This window comes from Triticum aestivum, chromosome 2A (genome assembly GCF_018294505.1).
Source record: "Triticum aestivum cultivar Chinese Spring chromosome 2A, IWGSC CS RefSeq v2.1, whole genome shotgun sequence".
NCBI lineage: Eukaryota > Viridiplantae > Streptophyta > Magnoliopsida > Poales > Poaceae > Triticum > Triticum aestivum.
Window position 1 is genome coordinate 119,010,070 of NC_057797.1, and position 18,885 is coordinate 119,028,954.

Below are 18,885 nucleotides of genomic sequence, written 5' to 3' on the forward strand. Positions count from 1 at the left end.
CGTGACGACAATCTGTTCAAGTGCAACTTCCAGTTTGCCCAGAACTCAGCAAAGCAGAACAAGAAGTCTCTGGGATTAAACTTCAACCCTGGTCCCTCTGCTCCCCGTGCTGATGGGACACGCGAAGCTAAACCCAATCTTGTTGGGCCCTTCTACAACCTGGAAGGTCTCATCACTCACATCGTGGTTCAAGGGACAACCGTGAATGAGCCTGCAGAGGACGCTGAATCAGATGAAGCACCTGCAGCGCCGAAGCCAAAGAAACTGAAGCAGCCAAAAGCTTCAAAGCCTGCCTCTGCGCCAAAAATCTCACGGGCGAAGCCACTGGCCATTGCACCTCCTGAAGACAGTGTGCAGTCTGAAGATTTGTCACGCATCTCCAAGCCCCAGAAGGTCAAGATGCCTCTGCCACACACCAGCCAAGAACTGACTGCTGCTGCCATTCTGCGCAATGATGCCATTGATCTGTCCAGTGATGAAGATCTGGCAGATGATGCTCTTGAGCAACTGATCAAGAGCAAAGAAGAAGCCGAAATCTTCAATGATCTGCCTCTCTTTGGCGTCGCAATCATCCATAACTTCATTGATGAGTGGTTTGACATGCCCAACCTCAGCTTCAAAGATCTGCAACTACCCATTGGCCTCAATGTCGCCTTCCATGGCGCCATTGCTTCAGAATTAGCTATTGCCCAGCGCATTGTTGAACTGAAGCAAAGGATTGACTTTGAGAAAGCTCAGTTCAAGAAGCATATGTCCAAGCTCAGCGTGCAAGAGGTGAAAAGCTTCAAGATTATGCTGCACGAGCTCAAAGAAACCTTTCTCAAGAAACGCGCAGGAACTCAGGGTTCTCGTGAGTGCATGAAGAGCCTGGCTGACAAGTGTGTGCAAGGCTACAACGAGGCTGAGAAGCGCAAGGCCCTTGGGCGTCCGGGCATTGATCCTAGGATGGCTACCAAGCAGAAGAAGAAGCCCACTGTGGCCGAACCCAACGCACCAAGGCAGGAAGCAGATCCCATTGTCTTCCCAACTAGCATAACTGGCTCGAAGCCAAAGGCCCGGTCAACCGCTTCAAAGCTGAAGAAGACGAGGACTACTGAGGCTGAAGCAAGGAAGAGGAAACATCCTGAAGCCTCTGCTACTGCCCCCTCCAAGAAGAAGCGGAAGACGAAGAAGGAACGGGCTGCTCCCACAGAGCCCTTGATTGTTGAACCCATCTCCATGGTTCGCCCTGACGCTGAACCTCAGGAGCGCCAACTGACTGTCCATGAGCCTGCTTTCACCGAGGCTCATGAAGCTGAAGACTTTCCAGCAGCTGATCCCACCACTGCTGAAGACATTGGTCATCATGACCATGTTGAATATGATGCAGTTCTTCCTCAGCTCGAGCACCAACATGTATCATCGCCTGTGCTAACGCACAACGAGCTCATTAGCATTGGTCGTCCTCTGACGCCAATTGCTTAGGATGCATCATGGGCTGATCGACCACAAGCACAAGAGGAGGAAGACTTTGAGGCCCAGCCAACTCCAACTCCACAGGCTTCACTAGCGTTACGCAGGCTTCGCAAAGGACTAAGGCCTCCAGTCTCTGAGTCTGAAGCTACAGCTGCTGAAGACATTCCGGCTGCATCAACCGATGAAGAAGAAACCCCAAAAGATGCTACTCCCCTGTCCCACCAAGAAGCTCTTCTCGAGGAGAACGTGACAGTGACTGACCCTCCAGCTTGTCAAGTAGAGGTTGAGAATCTTGAGGCTGCCACCACCAACACCAATGAAGCCACTGATGCTATCATGGCTGAAGCTAATGTGGAGCCTTCACCAACCCAAGCACCAGAAGTCAGCGAAGCCACTGATGCTACTGCTTCTGTTCCTGCACCTGCTGCTGGTCCTCAGTTTGACTATCATGTTGAGCACAGGCCTCAGGTACAGAAGCCAATCCCAAGATTGCCCAGGTTTCTAGGTCCTGCATCAGCACCTGGATCCTTCAATGTCAATGGCTTCAAAGCAGACAACACTTTCTTCAATAGCTCCAGGAACCCCTACTCAAGGGAAAGAATATCTTCTGATCGGTTCTGGAGCTATCCGCAGCGAAGCTATTACTCCTGCATTCTATACAATCAAGGTCGCATCTTCGCACATAAGCATCTTGACATTGAAGCAATAGCTGGTCTGCCCTGTCTGGAAGAAGCTCTGGATTGCTTCAAAGAGGTTGGATTGCTGCCGTTCGTTACCGACCAAGCACATTGGAATGAAGAGTTGCTGCTCCAATTCTATGCCACACTTCACATCCGTGGGTACAACAGAGATCCGAAGACTTGGGTCCTGGAGTGGATGACAGGAAATGTTCATCACGAAGCCAAAGCCTTTGATATCATTGAGCTCACTGGTCTACCCACTCCTGGCGATCTCTACGAATCTGGCTGTCAACTTCACAGTGAAGTTGTGGAGAGCATCTTTCAGAAGCCTGAACCTAACATGAGTCAGATGCTCAGTATGATGAAGCCATTGCCCCAAGATGCTGCATATCCCAAGGAGTTCTTCGTTGAAGACCTTGAGTATCTGCCAAGGACTATTTATCACATCATAAGGCGAACTCTCTGGCCCATAAAAGGACATTCTCCACATGCCAAGCTGGAAGGTGCAATGAAGACTTTGGTCTTCTATATTCTTCATGGAAAATGCTTCAATGCACATGACTTCTTCATCCTCCAACTTGCTGCATCAGGCTCTGATCTCTTTGGCTTGAAGTTCTACGCTCCATGGATAATGCGACTGATTAAACTCCACTCCGCTATCTCATATCAGCCATCTGCTCGCAATCATCAGATCTTTCTGCCTGATGTGGATATGTCTGTTGAAGCCATTTATCCTGAGCCTGCCAAGAAACCTCTAAGTCTTCAGAATGCGGAGCATCAAAGTTTTTCTCGGAACATTGAAGGAGTTGAAGCCGTCACTCGTGTGTATCCTTTGGCTGGAACTACATGTGCACCACATCCTGCCCTCACTGAAGCCACCGATAGCACAATTGCCCAATGACCCAAGAAGCGCACTCGTGTTCTCAATGACCGAGAGCTTCTGGTGGCTCTTCATCAGAAACAGGATAGGCATCATGACTGGCTGAAGCGCCAAATGCAAAGCCTCTTGGTGGACATCAATCGCATTCGCAATCTTGCCACCAAGAATGCCTTTGTTGCCCATGAAACCTCTCGACGCACATGGAAAGGGCTGATGCTGATGTGCTCTGAAGATGATCTTCAAGAGGATGGCTTCTCTGAACACTTCAAGTTTGACTCCACACCTCCTCGAAGGGCAGTGCTGCGACGAACTCCATCTCTTGAAGACTCTGAGTTCTCTTCCTCTGCTGCAACTGTGAATGCCAGAGTGATCGAGGATGAAGACGATGCTACTTCATCGCCACCTCCTTCAGCACGCTTCGACACTGCTCCAATTTCTTCTGCACCGCCGAACACCACCGACGACCCTGCTGCTTCACCTACTCTTCATGGGAATGAGTAGATGCTCTATGTCTTCAAACCTTTTTGGTCCTTACTGACAAAAGGGGGAGAAGCATATGAGTTTGATAGTCTTCAAGCGGGTCCATATGGGCGGTTGCTTTATATTTTGCTTCGTGTTTACAACTCTTGTTTTGATACATTTGGTTCTTTGAGTTGTAACACTTAAACTCGATGGTCGTCTGCTACTTATTTGCCACTTGTGATGCGACGATAAATTCCGCATGTGCGACGATAAATTCCGCACTTAGATCATTTTGCAGACGTCCATTTTCCATTATGCATGTCATTATCTTCACATACCTTCACATGCATAGTGGATTGTCATCATAAGTTGAAGAGGATCTCCACAAGCACAACCTGCCATGTGCATTTGCATTCCAAAAGCAAATTACTTATATGCACATCTTCAGGGGGAGCCCTTGCAACTTATGAAGACAATTCCTTATCCTTTACAATTTCACATATTATATTCCCCGTTGAAAACTTCAACTAGTTTGTCATCAATCACCAAAAAGGGGGAGATTGTAAGTGCATCTAGTGCCACCCCTAGTTGGTTTTGGAGTATTGACGACAAACCTAGTTGAGGGACTAATGTGTTTGTGAGAATTGCAGGATAACACAGGTAGAAGTCCCTCATTGATTCGGTTTTCCTACCAGAGATGACCCCTAAAAATGTATGAAGACATTGATGTCAAAGGTGGTATATGAAGATATTCACATTGAAGACTATGACAAGAGAAGACATCGCATGAAGCCTATGGAGCTCGAAGACTTAGATCTTTCGTAGTTCTTTTTCTTCTTTGTTGAGTCATAGGAACCACCGTACTGTTAAGTGGGGTCCAAGAGAACCAGTCAGAATGACTGAAGTGATGCTTAACCAAAACCTATGTCTTCGAGTGAAGACTATGAGAGCGAATCTTGTCCAGAGTCGGACAAGTCAGCTTTGCTTGTAGCCCAAGTAAAGTTGCCGTGTGAGTTTGAAATCTGACCGTTGGAACACGTGTCAGTTCCTTAGTGACCCAGGGTCATTTCGGACAAATCAGGTCGGGTTGCCTAGTGGCTATAAATAGCCCACCCCCTACAACCATAAACGGTTGGCTGCTCAGAGTTAGAGTACGGCTTTTGTCGTTTGAGAGCAACCCACCTCGAAGCCTTTGAGAGAGAATTCCTTGCGAGGATAAAGCCCTAACCACCCAGAGCCAAAGAGAATTAGGCATCACTTAAGTCTTCTTGTCTGTGTGATCTGAAGACTTATTACACTTGAGGACTGTGAATCCTCCAGCCGGTTAGGCGTCGTGTTCTGAGCGTCCAAGAGACATTGTGGATCGCCGGTGAACGAAGTCTGTGAAGGTTTGGGAGTCTACCTTGAAGACTTACCAGAGTGATTGGGCGAGGTCTGTGTGACCTTAGCTCAAGGGGAATACGGTGAGGACTGGGTGTCCTGAGCTGCGTGTTCAGGACTGGGTGTCCGGGACTGTGTGTCCTCAGGTTTAAATACCTAGCCGCCCTAACTAGACGTACAGTTGTCACAGCAACTGGAACTGGTCCAACAAATCATTGTCTTCAACGAGTCACTGGTTTCATCCTTCCCTTCCCTTTACTTACTGTTGGTCCTTGTGAAGTCATTGTATGATTGCACTATCTTTTGTCTTCACTGAGTAACTGCGTGTTCTGTTTGGCTTCATAATATCTTCCTACCTGATCCTTACTTCCTAGCTGTTATTAGTCATTGTGCTTTCACTTCATTGAATACTTGACTATGGTTTACCTATTGTAGTCTACCTTCCGCTGCATGGTAATAGGTTTATTTCTATTGTTTGTCTTCGAAACTTCCACGTTTTGAAGACTTTCATAAAAATCGCCTATTCACCCCCCTCTATTCGATATAACGCACTTTCAACAAGATTAATATGGAACCTGATGCTAAAACCGTTGTTGATCATCAATGAAGTTTGAATCCTAAAATGAAAGAAGTGGTAAGAACTGAAATATTAAAGCTTCTAGAAGCAAGTATAATCTATCTCATAGCTGGCAGCAGATGGGTAAGTCCCGTTCGCTGTATCCCTAAGAAGGGAGCTATTACTGTTGTTCCTAATGATAAAGATGAAATTATTCCACAGAGAATTGTTACTAGCTATAGAATGGTAATTGACTTTAGAAAATTAAATAAGGCAACTAGAAAAGATCATTACCCTTTTCCTTTTATTGATCAAGTGCTAGAAAGATTATCTAAGCACACACACTTTTGTTTCCTTGATGGATATTCTGGTTTTTCTCGAATACCTGTCTCACAACCTCATCAAGATAAAACCACCTTTACTTGTCCTTTTGGAACTTATGCTTATAGACGTATGCCTTTTGGTTTACGCAATGCACCTGCCACCTTTCAAAGATGTATGACTGCTATATTCTCTGATTTTTGTGAAAAGATTGTTGAGGTTTTCATGGATGACTTTTCCGTTTATGGAACTTCTTTTGATGATTGTTTAAGCAATCTTGATTGAATTTTGCAGAGATGTGAGAAAACTAATCTTGTCTTGAATTGGGAGAAGTGCCACTTTATGGTTAATGAAGGTATTGTCTTGGGACATAAAATTTCTGAACGAGGTATTGAGGTGGATAAAGCTAAAGTTGATGGAATTGAGAAAATGCCATGTCCTAGAGATATTAAAGGTATTTGTAGTTTTCTTGGTCATGTTGGTTTCTATAGGAGGTTTATTAAATACTTCTCTAAAATTTCTAGGCCTCTTACAAATCTTTTACAAAAGGATGTCCCATTTGTTTTTGATGATGACTGTGTAGAAGCCTTTGAAACACTTAAGAAAGCCTTAACTACTGCACCTATTGTTCAACCACCTGATTGGAACTTGACTTTTGAAATTATGTGTGATGCTAGTGATTATGTTGTTGGTGCTATTCTAGGACAAAGAGTTGATAAAAAATTAAATGTTATCCATTATGCTAGTAAAACCTTTAGACGGTGCCCAACGAATTTATGCTACCACTGAAAAAGATTTTTTAGCAGTTGTGTTTGCTTCTGATAAATTTAGATCTTATATTGTTGATTCCAAAGTAATTGTTCACACTGATCATGCTGCTACAAAATATCTTATGGAAAATAAAGATGCTAAACCTAGACTCATTAGGTGGGTTCTCTTGCTACAAGAATTTGATTTGCATATCACTGATAGGAAAGGAGCCGAGAACCCCGTGATACGTTCATTTTGCATCATGATTTTATATTAATATTTATTGCACTACGGGTTGTCATTACACATTATATCACAATACTTATGCCTTTCTATCTTATTTTATAAGGTTTACATGAAGAGGGAGAATGCCGACAGCTGGAATTCTGGACTGGAAAAGGAGCAAATATTAGAGACCTATTTTGCGCAACTCCAAAACGCTTGAAACTTCACGGAGAATTGTTTTGGAAGGGTGGGGGCCACCTGCCATCCACAAGGGTGGGGGCGCGCCCTATAAGGTGTGTTTTGACCTGAAAAAATAGAAGGAAGCTTTCAAGATGAAGCGTCGCCGTCTCGAGGCGGAACCTGGCCAGAACCAATCTAGGGCTCCGACGGGACTGTTCTGCAGGGGAACCCCCCCCCCCCCCCCGGGAGGGGAAAATCGAAGCCATCGTCATCACCAATGATCCTCTCATTGAGAGGGGGTCAATCTCCATCAACATCTTCACCAGCACCATCTCCTCTCAAGCCCTAGTTCATGTCCTATATCCGATCTTTGTCTCAAAACCTTAGATTGGTACCTGTGGGTTGCTAGTAGTGTTGATTACTCCTTGTAGTTGATGCTAGTTGGTTTATTTGGTGGAAGATCATATGTTCAGATCCTTAGTGATAATTAATACTCCTCTGATTATGAACATGAATATGCTTTGTGAGTAGTTACGTTTGTTCACGAGGACATGGGAGAAGTCTTGTTATAAGTAATCATGTGAATTTGGTATTCGTTTGATATTTTGATGAGATGCATGTTGTCTCTCCTCTAGTGGTGTTATGTGAACATTGACTACATGACACTTCACCATTGTTTGGGCCTAGGGGAAGGCATTGGGAAGTAATAAGTAGATGATGGGTTGCTAGAGTGACAGAAACTTAAACCCTAGTTTATGTGTTGCTTCGTAAGGGGCTGATTTGGATCCATATGTTTCATGCTATGGTTAAATTTATCTTAATTCTTGTTTCGTAGTTGCGGATGCTTGCGAGAGGGGTTAATCATAAGTGGGAGGCTTGTCCAAGGAAAGGCAGCACCCAATCACCGGTCCACCCACATATGAAATTATCAAAGTAACGAACGCGAATCATATGAGCATGATGAAAACTAGCTTGACAATAATTCCCATGTGTCCTCAGGAGTGTTTTGCTTTATATAAGAGTTCGTCCAGGCTTGTCCTTTGCTACAAAAAGGATTGGGCCACCTTGTTGCACCTTAGTGACTTTTGTTACTTGTTAACTATTATGAATTATCTTATCACACAACTATCTGTTATCGATAATTTCAGTGCTTGTAGAGAATACCTTGCTGGAAACTGCTTGTCATTTCCTTCTGCTCCTCATTGGGTTCGATACTCTTACTTATCGAAAGGACTACGATAGATCCCCTATACTTGCAGGTCATCACCCCGTAGCTGACAACTTTTCTAGGTAAGAAAATATTCTTGATGACCCACAACCTATTGATGATAGTTTTCCTCTGAGCAATTAGCTGCAATAAACGTTTCTCATAAAACTCCTTGGTATGCCGACTATGCTAATTATATTGTTGCTAAATATATACCACCTAGTTTCACATACCAGCAAAAGAAATAATTCTTCTATGATTTAATACATTACTTTTGGGATGACCCACATCTTTATAAAGGAGTAAATGGTATTATTAGACGTTGTTTACCTGAGCATGAACGGGGAAAAATCCTACGGAAATGTCATTCCGAAGCCTATGGAGGACATCATGCAAGAGATAGAATTGCTCACAAGGTATTGCAATCTGGTTTTTATTGGCCTACTCTCTTCAAGGATGCCCGTAAGTTTTTTTATCTTGTGATGAATGTCAAATAATTGGTAATATCGGCAAGCGTCAAGAAATGCCTATGAATTATTCTCTTGCTATTGAACCATTTGATGTTTGGGGTTTTGATTATATGGGACCTTTTCCTTCTTCTAATGGGTATACACATATTTTGGTTGATGTTGATTATGTTACTAAGTGGTTAGAAGCTATTCCAACTAGTAGTGCTGATCATAACACTTCCATTAAAATGCTTAAAGAAGTTATCTTCCCGAGGTTTGGAGTCCCTAGATATTTAATGACTGATGGTGGTTCACACTTTATTCATGGTGCTTTATGTAAAATGGTTGCTAAATATGATGTCAACCATAGAAGTGCATCACCTTATTACCCTCAGTCTAGTGGTCAAGTTGAACTTAACAATAGAGAAATAAAACTAATATTACAAAAGACTGTTAACAAGCCCCGAAAGAATTGGCCTAAGAAATTGGATGATGCACTTTGGGCCTATAGAACAGCTTATAAAAATCCTATGAGTATGTCACCTTATAAAATGGTTTATGGAAAAGCTTGTCATTTGCCTCTCGAGTTAGAAAATAAAGCTTATTGGGAAATCAAAGAACTCAACTATGATTTGAAACTTGCCAGTGAAAAGAGGTTATTTGATATTAGCTCACTAGATGAATGGAGAACCCAAGCCTATGAAAATGCCAAGTTATTTAAAGAAAAAGTTAAAAGATGGCATGACAAAAGGATCCAAAAGCGAGAATTTAAAGTTGGAGAATATGTTCTTTAGTACAATTCTCGTTTCAGATTCTTTGCAGGAAAACTTCTCTCCAAATAGGAAGGACCATATATTATTGAAGAAGTTTATCGTTCTGAAGCTATCAAAATAAATAATGCCGAAGGTATTAACCGAAAGGTGGTCAATGGGCAAAGAATCAAACATTATATCTCAAGTATGCCCATTAATGTTGAAAGCAATATTATCCAAACTATGACACCGTAGGAACATATAAAAGAAACCTTCCGAAACACTCCAGAATCATGAAAAAAAGAGGAGGTACGTGATACGGTAAGTAAAAGGACTCTGAAAAATCCGCAATTTTTTTGTCAGTTTTGGAATATTACAGAAAATAGGAAAAATAAGAAACAACCAAGAAGGCAACCCTAGTGGGCACAAGACACCAGGGCGCGCCTGGTGCCAGGCGCGCCCAGGTGGGTTGTGCCCACCTCGGTTACCATCCGGACTCCGTTTTTCTCCCTTTTGTTTGTTTCCCAAGATAAAAAATCTGTATATACCCCCCAACCTATTGACCACCGTATCATGGAGAAATCTCCTGTTCTTATTTCTCGTAGTTTTTCTGAAAGATCTAGATCGCCATGGCCGCCTCGAGCTCCTCCAAGGACAAGTTCTTCGACAATGTCATCAACCCATATTTGTGGGAGGTGATGCATCACCCTCAAGCCATGGAGATGCGTGAGGGGTTGCTCCACATCCGTGACGTCTAGGGACCCAAGGGGAAGGGGACCATGGAGGCTAGGCTCAAAGCCATGGAGCAAGAGGTCTTCAAGTGCAAGGGGATGGTGGAGCGCGAACTCAATGTCAATTACCTCATGATTACGGATCCTACCCATGATCTCAAGGTGGATGGCCAGTCCATGAAGGACGTCGTCTTCTCCCTCATCGAGCAAATTAACTTTTTGCAAAGCCATATCTATGATATTCAAAACCATGTCTTTGAATATGAGGCAAGGTTTAAAGGTATGAGTTTGGCTGCCAGCTGCAGGACTCGCAAGACTCGTTCTTCCTCTTATGACGGTGAGCCACTACCATAGAAACCATAGGACAAACAATCTACTACCTCATCATCAACACCACCTCCTTCATCTTCACCACCAAAGGAGACTTGAGTTCATGGTATGGGCACTCCCCTTGGCTTGTGCCAAGCTTGGGGGAGGTGCCTTGGTATCATATCACCACCATTATCTTTGCCTTTATTTATCTTAGTTCGATCTTTAGTTATCTTTTGATTTAGTTAAATGAAAGTTTAGTTCGATCTTTCTTCGAGTGTTTTCTTAGTGATCTATCTATCTTTGTAATCGTGTGCAAGATATATAATAAAGGTTAGTTTGAGTTTTGCTTTCTTTACTTTTAGGTTTCAATAAAAAGAAAGGAAAATAAATGAAACAAATCAAATGCTAATCTTATGGTGAGTAATGACATCACATAAGGAAAAGTATAAGTGGTAAAATTTATTGGAGATTGACAAACATAGCATTGGTCAATGATGCAATTCGTTAAAGAATTAATAAGGGAAGAGAAGATTCACATGCAAATACACTATCTTGGACATCTTTTATGACTGTGAGCCCCCATGAAAATATTATATGCCAAAATTGTTGACGTTGGACAAGGAAGACAACATAATGATTTATGTTTGTTCATATTCACACAGAAGTTATATTATCATAGATCCTTTAACATATGGCGCTTGCTCAATATCTTTCTAGCCAAAAATTCCGCACTAAATAGAGATACTACTCGTGCATCCAAAAACCCTTAAGCCCAAATCTTATTTTGAGAGTCCACCATACCTACATAGGGATTGAGTAAGATCCTTCAAGTAAGTTATCATCGATGCAGTAAGGTAATACAAATGCTTCTAAATGTGTTAGATCATTTAGTGTAAGAGAAAATTGAGCGTTGTACGAACTTGTTATGGCAAAATGATAAAAGCGACAGACTGCATAATAAAGGTTGCTATCACAAGGGCAATATAACGTGATGTTCTTTTGCACTAAGAGATTGAGCATACAACCAAAAAGGCGCATGGCAACCTCTGCTTCCCTCTGCGAAGGGCCTATCTTTTACTTTTATGTATTAACTTTTATGAAAGAGTCAAAGTATTCTTCCCCATTCCTTTTTATTTTCTCTTTTGCAAGCATCATGTGGTGAGGAAAGATCTAGGCACATATATCCAGTTGGATATGGGTGAACATGAGTTATTATTGTTGACATCACCCTTGAGGTGAATACGTTGGGAGGAGAAACTATAAGCCCCTATCTTCCTATGTGTCCGGTTGAAACTTTTTGCTCATGTGTATGCGGTGAGTGTTAGCAATCATAGAAGACTATATGATGGTTGAGTATGTGGACTTGCCAAAAGGCTCCGATACATGACCCTTCCTGAAAACATGATGAATTGTAGTTGCGAAGTTGGCTGAGAACATAGTTTGTTGGTTTCAATAGAGTTTATGCTTTATACTTCGATGTTGTGATGAATTGTTAATTGTTCATGAGAAGTTATATGATGAAAGTTCTATGATAAAGTTCTATGCTAAAGTTTGTTGTTGTTATAATAATATGCATGATGCTTCTATGTCCACATTTTGTTTTTATCGACACCTCTCTCTCTCTCTCTAAGCATGTGGACATGTTTTTGATTTTGGTTTTCGCTTGAGGACACGCGAGGTCTAAGGTTGGGGAGTTGATACGTCCATTTTGCATCATGTTTTCCTACTATTATTTATAATGTTTTTATGCATAATAATGCATTATGGAGTAATTCTAATGCTTTTTTCTCTTATAATATGCAAGCTTTGCACGAAGAGGGAGAATGCCGGCAGCTGGAATTCTGGACCTGAAAAATCTACGTCAGAGCTACCTATTCTGCACATCTCCAAATGAGCTGAAAATTTATGGAGAACTGTTTTGGAATATATGAAGAATATTGGAGCAAATAACTACCCGAGGGGGCCCACCAACCCACCTGGGTAGGCCAGGGAGCTCAGGCGCGCCCTGGTGGGTTGTGCCGTCCTCGGCCCACCTCTGGTGCCCCTCTTCTGGTATATAAGTCATTTTGACCTAGAAAAATAAGGAGAAGACTTTCGGGATGAAGCGCCACCATCTCGAGGCGGAACTTGGGCAGGGGCACTTTTGCCCTCCAGCGGAACGATTCCGCCGGCGGAACTTCCCTCCCGGAGGGTGAAATCATCGTCACCATCATCACCAACAACTCTCCCATCTTTGGGAGGGCAATCTCCATCAAAATCTTCAACAGCACCATCTCCTCTCAAAACCTAGTTCATCTCTTGTGTTCAATCTTTGTAACGGAACCTTAGATTGGTGCTTGTGTTGGGGAACATAGTAATTTCAAAATTTTCCTACGCACATGCAAGATCATGGTGATGCATAACAAAGAGAGGGGACAATGTGTCCATGTACCCTCGTAGACCAAAAGTGGAAGCATTAGCACAACGCGGTTGATGTAGTCATACGTCTTCACGATCCGACCGATCAAGTACCGAATGCACGACACCTCCGAGTTCTGCACACGTTCAATTCGATGATGTCCCTCGAACTCCGATCCAGCCGAGCTTTGAGGGAGAGTTCCGTCATCACGACGACGTGGTGACGATGTTGATGTTCTACTGTCGCAGGGCTTCGCCTAAGCACCGCTACAATATTATCGAGGTGGACTATGGTGGAGAGGGGCACCGCACACGGCTAAAAGATCCAAGAGATCAAATGTTGTGTCTATGGGGTGCCCCTCTCCTCTGTATATAAATGAGGGGAGGAGAGGGCCGGCCAAGGGGAGGAGGCGCGCCCAAGGGGGGAGTCCTACTCCCACCGGGAGTAAGACTCCTCCTTTTCCTATTTGGAGAGGGAGAGGGAAGGAAGAGGAAGGAGGGAGGAAGGAAAGGGGGCCCGGCCCCCCTCCCAATTTGGATTGGGCTTGGGGGGGGGGGCGCCTCCTCCCTTGCTCCTTTCCCCTCCTTTCCACTAAAGCCCATTAAGGCCCATATACCTCCCGGGGGGTTCCGATAACCTCCCGGTGCTCCGGTATTATCCCGATCTCACCCGAAACCATTCCGGTATCCAAATATAGTCGTCCAATATATCAATCTTTATGTCTCGAACATTCTGAGACTCCTAGTCATGTCCGCTATCACATCCGGGACTCCGAACTACCTTCGGTACATCAAAAACCATAAACTCATAATATAACCGTCATCAAACTTTAAGCGTGCGGACCCTACGGGTTCGAGAACTATGTAGACATGACCGAGACACGTCTCCGGTCAATAACCAATAGCAGAACCTGGATGCTCATATTGGCTCCTACATATTCTACAAAGATCTTTATCGGTCAAACCGCATAACAACATACATTGTTCCTTTTGTCATCGATATGTTACTTTCCCGAGATTCGATCGTCGGTGTCTCAATACCTAGTTCAATATCGTTACCGGCAAGTCTCTTTAACTCATTCTGTAACACATCATCCCGCAACTAACTCATTAGTTGCAATGCTTGCAAGGCTTAAGTGACGTGTATTACCGAGTGGGCCTAGAGATACCTCTCCGACAATCGAAGTGACAAATCCTAATCTCGAAATACGCCAACCCAACAAGTACCTTCGGAGACACCTGTAGAGCACCTTTATAATCACCCAGTTACGTTGTGACGTTTGGTAGCACACAAAGTGTTCCTCCGGTAAACGGGAGTTGCATAATCTCATAGTCATAGGAACATGTATAAGTCATGAAGAAAGCAATAGCAACAAACTAAACGATCAAGTGCTAAGCTAACAGAATGGGTCAAGTCAATCACATCATTCTGCTAATGATGTGATCCCGTTAATCAAATGACAACTCTTTGTATATGGCTAGGAAACATAACCATCTTTGATTAACGAGCTAGTCAAGTAGAGGCATACTAGTGACACTCTATTTGTCTATGTATTCACACATGTATCATGTTTCCGGATAATGCAATTCTAGCATGAATAATAAACATTTATCATGATATAAGGAAATAAATAATAACTTTATTATTGCCTCTAGGGCATATTTCCTTCAGTCTCCCACTTGCACTAGAGTTAATAATCTAGTTTACACAATAATGATTCTAACACCCATGGAGCCTTGGTGCTGATCATGTTTTGCTCGTGGAAGAGGCTTAGTCAACGGGTCTGCAACATTCAGATCCATATGTATCTTGCAAATCTCTATGTCTCCCACCTGGACTTGGTCCCGGATGGAGTTGAAGCGTCTTTTGATGTGCTTGGTTCTCTTGTGAAATCTGGATTCCCCTGCCAAAGCAATCGCACCAGTATTGTCACAAAAGATTTTCATTGGACCCGATGCACTAGGTATGACACCTAGATCGAATATGAACTCCTTCATCCAGACTCCTTAATTTGCTGCTTCCGAAGCAGCTATGTATTCCGCTTCACATGTAGATCCCGCTATGACGCTTTGTTTAGAACTGCACCAACTGACAGCTCCACCATTTAATAAAAACACGTATCCGGTTTGTGATTTAGAATCGTCCTGATCAGTGTCAAAACTTGCATCAACGTAACCATTTACGACGAGCTCTTTTTCACCTCCATAAACGAGAAACATATCCTTCGTCCTTTTCAGGTATTTCAGGATGTTCTTGACCGTTGTCCAGTGATCCACTCCTGGATTACTTTGGTACCTCCCTGCTAAACTAATAGCAAGGCACACATTAGGTCTGGTACACAGCACTGCATACATGATAGAGCCTATGGCTGAAGCATAGGGAACATCTTTCATTTTCTCTCTATCTTCTGCGGTGGTCGGGCATTGAGTCTTACTCAACTTCACACCTTGTAACATAGGCAAGAACCCTTTCTTTGCTTGATCTATTTTGAAATTCTTCAAAACTTTGTCAAGGTATGTGCTTTGTGAAAGTCCAATTAAGCATCTTGATCTATCTCTACAGATCTTGATGCCCAATATGTAAGCAACTTTGAAAGGATCGATATGGTTGACTAGAGGGGGGGGGGTGAATAGGCAACTAACAATTTTTAGCTTTTCTTTACCAAATTAAACTTTGCATCAAAGTAGGTTGTCTAGATGTGCAACTAGGTGAGCAACCTATATGATGCAACAACAACAAGCACACAAGCAAGCAAGGGAAGTAACACTAATAAGCTTGCACAAGTAAAGGTACGAGATAACCAAGAGTGGAGCCGGTGAAGATGAGGATGTGTTACCGAAGTTCCTTCCTTTTGAGGGGAAGTACGTCTCCGTTGGAGTGGTGTGGAGGCACAATGCTCCCCAAGAAGCCACTAGGGACACCGTATTCTCCTCACGCCCTCACACAATGCGAGATGTCGTGATTCCACTATTGGTGCCCTTGGAGGTGGCGACCGGACCTTTACAAACAAGGTTGGGGCAATCTCCACAACTTAATCGGAGGCTCCCAACAACACCACGAAGCTTCACCACAATGGACTATGGCTCCGTGGTGACCTCAACCGTCTAGGGTGCTCAAACACCCAAGAGTAACATGATCCGCTAGGGATTAGTGGGTGAATCAATTTCTCTTGGTGGAAGTGTAGATCGGTGCCTTCTCAACCAATCCCGAGCAAATCAACAAGTTTGATTGGCTGGGGAGAGAGATCGGGCGAAAATGGAGCTTGGAGCATTAATGGAGCTTTTGGGGGAAGAGGTAAGTCAATGAAGAAGAAGGGAACCCCCTTTTATAAAAGGGGAACCCATCCAACCGTAACCCCCAAAACAGCCCCGCAGAGAGCAATACTACTGCAGGGGGCAGCGGTACTATCACTGGACCCAGCGGTACTACTGCTCCTCCTCACAGTACTACCGTGCGGTGCAGGAACTGAGCCTAGTGCGGTACCGCTGCGGTGGTAGGGCGGTACTACCGCTCTCGAGCGGTACTACCGCTGCAAGTGCCGCACAACCAGACACGAGAGGAGACCCCCTCGAGTCGATGCGGCAGGGGCCCGCTACCGCAACGGTACTACGGCTGAGACCCACAAGCGGTACTACCGCTGGGTACCACGGTACTACCGCTTGGACCCAAAACAGCACACTGAAAGGGGAAAGAGCACCCCATTGAAGTGGAACGGCTCAGAGGGTGAGGAAAGGATGTGTACGTGTTGATTCCACCCAACCCTTACCAAAAGCGGACCCCCTCTTGATAGAACGGTGACTCCTACGAAACTAGTCCACCAAACAAGAAACGAAAGAGCTACACCGTCTTGAATAACACTCCGAGGGGAAATAAATCGTCTCGCGCCAAAGGATGAATCTCTGAAATGCTCAAAGCACATGATTAGTCCGCAAACATGTTGTCATCAATCACCAAAACTACATCGAGAGAGATATGCCTTAACAATCTCCCCCTTTTTGGTGGATTGATGACAACCAGGGATTTGCACAGGGATAAGACATGAAAGTAAAGATACTTAGAACTACAAAATATAGACGGGGTCCCCCTGAATGTGTGCACCTAGTTAGTAGTGCCTTTGGAATGCAAGACACACACATTAGGATCAGCACTCCCCCTATATTTTATAGTCCAACGATCTAAGCAAAGGATACATGAGAGCAGGGTATATAATAGGATAAGCATGCAACTCATAAGACACCAAAGTACTAGATAGACATAGATAATGAAAAGATAAAGATAAGGTAGCATATGTCTCACACTATATGTCTGGAACTTAGGTCTTACTGGCACAAAACCAAACAAAGCAAACGGCGAGAAAACACGACGACACCACAAACCACAAAGACACACTCGCAACACGGCAACAACAACAACACGAATCCCTAAACTCTCTCCCCCTTTGGCATCGAGACACCAAAAGGGCAAAGAGTGTTGCTACGGCTCCAGGTGATAGCAAGCTGAAGATCTCGAACATCACATCCCAGCGGGATCGTCTGCACCACCGTCATTGGTCGGAAACTGCTCGGCGTCTGAATTGGTCCACGGGCAATGCTGATGAACCCTCTCCTCCTCATCAGTGATCCTCTCCTCAGATCCGCTGTTAACAGTGGCACCCAACTGGTGCATGAGCTCCTTGTGACGTCTGCAGGCCTTCTTCTCAGAGACATGAGACATGTACTGGCCATGAGACTCCATGCAGAAAATTTTCTTCATCTTACGCTTAATCCTCTTAGCCCATGAAGGCTCCACACCGGAGGGCTCATAGTCCTCATCCTTGTCGGCCTCAGCCTTGTCCTCGATCTCCATGTTAGCCTCAGAAGGTGGATCACCAGAACGAGGGGCCTGGGTGCCCCAATTGTCCTTCTTCCTCAGACGCTTGATATCATGAGAAATCAACTCTCCAGTTTCCAGCGCCGCCCTGGGATAGTGATGTGCCCAGGCCTTCTCAATGAGCAGCATGATGAAAGGAACATAGATCGGGCACTTGCGCTCAGAAATGGCAGAAAGAAGTTCATACCACATAACATGAGAAATGTCCAGGGACTCTCCAGTGTTTGCTTCCTTCTCATGCTGGCGGAAGAGAAGCATGTCCACGAGGTAGGAGTGGACCATATCCAGATTCCCAATGCGAGGGAAAAGAGTCTCTTAGAAGACGCGGTGAACACTACAAAAAAATACACTTCCGTGATGATACGTGTTTGTCATAGTAGGTCGCGTTTTTTGTCATGCATGTACATCCATGACAAATTTATGACAGAATCAAGATAGTCATACCTGTGCTGTCGTAGAAGTGTTCCATGACATTACCAAAATTATCATCACGGAAGTGTCCACTTCCATGACGATAAATCGCGCGTCACAGAAGTGCTTTCGTCAAGGGTGACCGACACGTGGCATCCACCGTAACGGAACGCCGTTAAGCTATCGGGTCGGATTTTGGATCCGATAACCCGTTAACAGCCCTGACCAATGGGAAATTCCCACGTGTAAAATTCTGATTGGCCGAAGGAAACACGTGTTGCCTCGCCGTTGGGACAGATGTCATCCACTCACTGGACATGAGGCGCCTATGATAGGTCGACACGTGGCACGACCCAACAGTGGCCCATTTTGGTGAAAAAGGCCGACCCAGTAAAAATTAGCAGGCCGGCCCATATAAGGCCTACTTGTGTCAGGTCCATTTAAGCCCACGGCCCATACGAGATGTGCCAATTCGGCCCGTCAATGGCCCGTTAAAGATTTGACACCATTGCAGCCCATCGTTAGTTCGAGCCCGTTAACAACCCGCTATATATTTGGGCTCAATATCGGCCCGATGAGATTTCGGCCTGTTAACGGCCCATTTAATGGATGGGCCAATTTTCAGGATGTACATCTTTCGGCCTTTTAGTGACCCATTTAAATGTTGGACTAATTTCCGTCCCGGTGTGTCTTTCAGCCTGTTGACGGCCATAAATCTGATGGGCCATTTGTAGCCGGACCTGAGTTTCGACCTTTTAGCGGCCCATTTAAGTGTTGGGCCAATTTCTGGCCCGGTGTCACTTTCAGCCTATTGACGGCCCATAAATCAGTTGGGCCATTTGTAGTCGGACCTGAGTTTTGGCCTTT